Source organism: Colobus angolensis, unplaced genomic scaffold (assembly GCF_000951035.1).
Source record: "Colobus angolensis palliatus isolate OR3802 unplaced genomic scaffold, Cang.pa_1.0 Scaffold396, whole genome shotgun sequence".
Lineage (NCBI taxonomy): Eukaryota > Metazoa > Chordata > Mammalia > Primates > Cercopithecidae > Colobus > Colobus angolensis.
In genome coordinates, this window is record NW_012117332.1 from 976418 (window position 1) to 981491 (window position 5074).

Genomic DNA, 5074 nt, shown 5'->3' on the forward strand with positions numbered 1-5074 from the left:
GGTCTCCGGCCCCGCGCCGCAGCGGACCCAGGCGCCCGGGCTGCCGCCAGCCTTCCTTCCGAGGGCTACCTTGGCACGGCCCTGCGCCCTGGGACCTTCCTTCCGAAGTCCCTCACCCCGGTCCGGGCGTGGCACCGTCGGACCTGCTGCGGGTGAGGCGCGCTCGGCGCCCCCCGCCCCCCACTCTGAACCTTCTGGGCAGCAGCCCCGGGGCCCTGGGCCGGGGCCGGTGTTTGCACCTCTCAGGGCAGGGACGAGGCCGATACCTGGCTCGGTGCAGCTGGCCTCCCCGGAGGGCCTGAGGGCCGACCCGCCGGGGGCTGCTGGTCCTCGCGAGTGGGTGGGCGCCTGGACGCGGGCACTGGTGACCGGTGGTCTGCTCCCAGGCCGCCCTCCACAGGCTTCCCGCCGCTTCCCCGCATGCATAGGTAGAAGAAGGGACGATGTGGACGCCCGGAGGCCGCTTGGTCGACCCAGACTGGTGCTCTGAGGCTGGGGGACCAGACCCCGGCAGGTCCCGCGCCTCGGGAACCCGGGGCCAGGCCGCCGTCCTGGGCGCCCGCACCGGGCACTGCGCGTGCTACGAGCGCCCCCTGCCGTCGGAGGCGTAGTCTCCGCGGCGCCTCTGCCCGCGCCGGGCTCCAAAGGCCGGCTCAGCCCCGCCCGCCACAGCGTCCCTTGGGAACCCGGTCTCTAGAGAAGGAGGCTTGGGGGAGACCACGCAGGCGGCGTAGGACCCCGCAGGGCCTGGCACCTGGTTTTCCTAGGCTGCAACTCTCATCCCTCAGGGTCCAGGCGGGAATAGCCCCATCGGGGAGACCATCTCAGACTCCCAGGCACAGACCGCAGATGCTTTTTTGTTCCTGGTTGTTCCTGGAGTTCCAGGAGGGAGGTGACCTGAGACTGGAGCTTTCAGCCACCACTACGCATTCCTTCCAGGCGGCCCTTTTAATTGATGTACACGTTACAGAAAAAGCAAGGCCGCTCCATCAAGTGAATTACGTTGTGGGAGATGCCAAGGAATGTATTTACTGGCAGCCAGGTTTGCCAATAAAAGTTGCAAATAAAGACTGCTGGTTTCCAGGAAAATGTACTTCTGTTTTTTAAGCACTCCTTAGTCTTAATTACCAAAAACTGAGCCTCCAAAGAACCGGTTTCGAGAACAGGACCAGCGAGTGGCGGTGCTGACTACGTCTCACACTCCCACGTGCAATTACGCACCCCGAAGTCACCTATGGGAACAAGGACCATGCATCTCTATGGCTTTGCCCGCAGAGAGGCTTGTCCGTATTTACATACGCAGCAGACACAGACACAGGCTAAACGCTGGCACACAGAGAGGTTTGCATTCGGACTAGCGCCGTTTAGTTTGGAAGTGAAGAAATAAGAAAAGACAAACTATGGCAAATAGGCGAATTTCCACAGAAACAAATGTATGCGAGGAAAGGAGGCACTGGCTCTGTAGAGTTTAGTTATGGCTGCCCTGGTGGTTCTATGTATGCGAGGAAAGGAGGCACTGGCTCTGTAGAGTTTAGTTATGGCTGCCCTGGTGGTTCTATGTATGCGAGGAAAGGAGGCACTGGCTCTGTAGAGTTTAGTTATGGCTGCCCTGGTGGTTCTATGTATGCGAGGAAAGGAGGCACTGGCTCTGTAGAGTTTAGTTATGGTTGCCCTGGTGGTTCTTTTTAGTCCAACTGGGCTGACTATAAATGAAGGCAGCAGAGAAATGCAGAATTTACTTTTGCTAAAAGTTAGCTTTGGCTTGGGGTCACAAGGACCCCAGTGGGAATGAGAAAATCTCCCCACTCACTAGATGGAACAGCACCTTCCCCCACACAAAAAAAAAGGGGTTTGGGGCAGAGTGTGTGCACTAATGAGAGGCAGATTTATTCCATGTTTCTCCAATCTGAAACACGGACACTAATAACCACAATTATAAGGACAGGTAAGATGCACAGAACACTTAGTATGCGGTCATCCTGCTGCATGCTTTAAATACTCCTTTCACCTAATCCTCACAAGGACGCTGACATGGATACTATGATCTACATCTTATACATGAGGAAACTGAGCTCAAAGAGAAGAAAGAGCTTGCCCAAGGTTACACAGCCCTCGCAATGGCACTCTGCACGGGCTCACGGGATCTAAGATGCATTTCTGATAAGGTACAGTGCTTATCAGCCACTAAGAGGGGAAAAACTAAATTATTAAATATCATCGGTGGTACATGTCATCTCTATTTCAGTTGCTAAAATGTAAACAGAAAAATGTGCATTTCAGATCAATGATACATTTACTAATCCATGTAATCAACAAACACACAGAGGCCTGCTCCCTGTTTGGCCTTCTTCCAGGAGCTGGGTGTAGAACAGAATACCCTTTGCAGACATCCATGAAGCTAAATACTAACTACCATGGGAAGGATGCTTACCCACAGCAACCCTTGAATCTATTATATATGTGTACACACACTGACTTGCATTGGTCTGGTTTATCTGCAGACTTCTATACTATTCTAGAGATGCTCACACCAGTGCTGTGAGGAGAAACTGGTATAAGTGCATGCACAGAAAACATGGTATATATTTGGACACAGACATTCTGTATACATGAATAGAGGACCTGCTGGTGAACGCATTTTTCTCTCCTCTTGGATGCTGTCTGGTGGCTTCTCTCCTGCTTTTCCCTCCATTTAGTTTCCCCAAGGAAGATTCTCCAGAAAACACAGCAAATAAAGCAGAGAAGCTCTTTTCCGCCCCTGCCTCAAAGGTAGGCCCGCCCTTACCCACAGCTCCAGACAGATGGGCAGGCAGGCAGGCCAGGAGCCTCAGGACACTGAGGAAGTAGGAACGCTTCCTCTCGGACCCATGGCAGAAGTCAGCCAGAGGAGGCTGGAGGAGGGACAGGCAGCAGGAGGTGGGTTTCAGGTTGTAGCTCACCTCCAGGACACCATGGGGGACTGTCCAGAAGTCACCAAAGTCAAGCCCTTGGAATCATAGAGAGGGAAACTGATGCTCTCAGAAGAGAGCTGGCCCAAGATCAGGAGGGCTCCTACCCAGGACTTGTAGTCTAGTGCGGCCTGCCCCCAGCAAATGCCCAGGCACCTCCGCCTTCAGTCCCACCAAGGCCTAGCGACTAATGCAGCCGTTGTCTTTGGCCAGGTGGGCCCTGAGGGTCAGGATTGGGGTAGAAGCAGGGAAAAGGAGAGAGCGGCTGGCAGGGAAGATGAATGAAGGGCGGAGGGTGGCAGGGGCTTTTTCCTTTTCCAGGAATTCCTCCCTTGCCCAACACAAGCTTGGCTTGGGTCTGGACGATTGACCCAAAGACCAGCCTTGGGGGAGAGAGAATCCCGGACGCAGAGCCAGAGGAGGTCCAAGCCTCAGTCTCCACGCACCCGCGGGGCAGCAGGGGCTCTACTCTCCTGGGGTCCAGCCCGTCACAGGGGTGCCCAGGGCCTCTCTGTGCCCTCTTCCCTGCGACAGCCGGGGAAGCCCAGTCCTGGCGCAGTGGGGCACGGGGCACCGTGGCCCAGACTCCCTGGGGAGCGCCCAGCCCTGCCGGCCGCAGCAACAGTCTGGGGCAGCCCTGCTTCTCCTCAAGACCTGCCGATGGGTAGGGGCGCCTGGTCTCCCAGTGTCTCCCTGTCGTGCGCAGGAAGGTGCTTTTAAAGACCAGCCCCGGCCCACAAGCTCGAACACTGCAGCCGCGCCGGCCTGTGTTTAGTCTGGCGCTGACGTCCTTCCTGAGCAGATGGTAAGAGGAAGCCTTCTCCAGGCCGTTCCTGCCGTCGCCCACCCGGCCCATCCATCATTTTCTCACCTACTGGCCCCAGGACCGCCAAGTCCTCACTGAGAACTCGGCAGAAAGTCCGGACCAGGTCACAGACCCCGCCACCTCGCCCGTGTGTGAGAGCCTTTCCTTCTTCCTTTAGCACAAAGGCTTCCATTATTGCCTATCCCTGTGATGAAACACGCACCAGATTAGATAAGGTTGAATTGCACTTTTATAGGGTGCCAGTATCGTCCATGAGACACTCTCCTTTTATTCGTGAGATTGTGCGCTTATAAGCATAGTTTGCTTGAGTAGTTATTACTCTCCTCAAGCACAGGGCGACTTCTTAGGCAAGGACTGCGGGCTGCCCAGGCGGGGGAAATTAGTTACTTGCCGAGAAAGAGCAAGTTACTAAAAGTTGCTGACATCTGGGGCCTGGCCCAGTCAGCCAGTAGCACTGTTTTGCTTTTGTGTGTGGCAATTCTGCATGGCGCCCGGTGCCATCCGAAGAAACGCACCCTAGGATTTTTCATTGTTTGCCTTTGTGAGCGTTCGCTATTAAAGATGATGTGTTAGGCGTATTTGTTTTCGTAAGGAACGCATCCAGAGGCGGGCAGACGTGTCACTGGGAGAATGTTTTGGCAGGAGTGGGGCAGGGGTTTTACATAATAGGAAAACAGATGCAGCTCCACCCTTCCAACATCAAGGCAAACACATCCACGCATTTTGTTTAATATCAGTCACATTGTCTACTGTCTGCTGGAAGTAGGTTAGTTTTCTAGTAAATACCAGTCTTACTGCTGCCAACTGTTTTTTCTGGAATGGGCTCAGACTCACCCAGGTCCTCCTGTTTTGTTAATTTCAGGTTGTCTTTGGATATTTTAAAAGAGAGAGCTAATGCATGACAATAATATTTCCATATATATGCAAATATCTATATCTATATGTGTATATATATGTATATATATAGAGAGAGGCTTACTCTGTGGCCCGGGCTGGAGTGTAGTGGAGGGATCCTTTTGCTTCTAAACAAAACTTGAGAAAACTATACCTCATATTTCTCTTTCTCCTTAGTTGGGCAAATTTTGCATTTCCCTTGATTATGGCATTAAATGGAGTAAAATCAGTTTTTCTTATCCTTTTTTTCTTCTTGCTGGTTTGTACATCAGCTTTCCTGATGATATCTCTATAGCTCTGCCGATTTCAAGGAGATTCATTTATCAGGTGGTGTTGACAGTCTGCTGTAAATCTCATAAAAGGAAAGTTGGACTTTATTTTCTGGCTGTGCCAGACATTTTCCAAT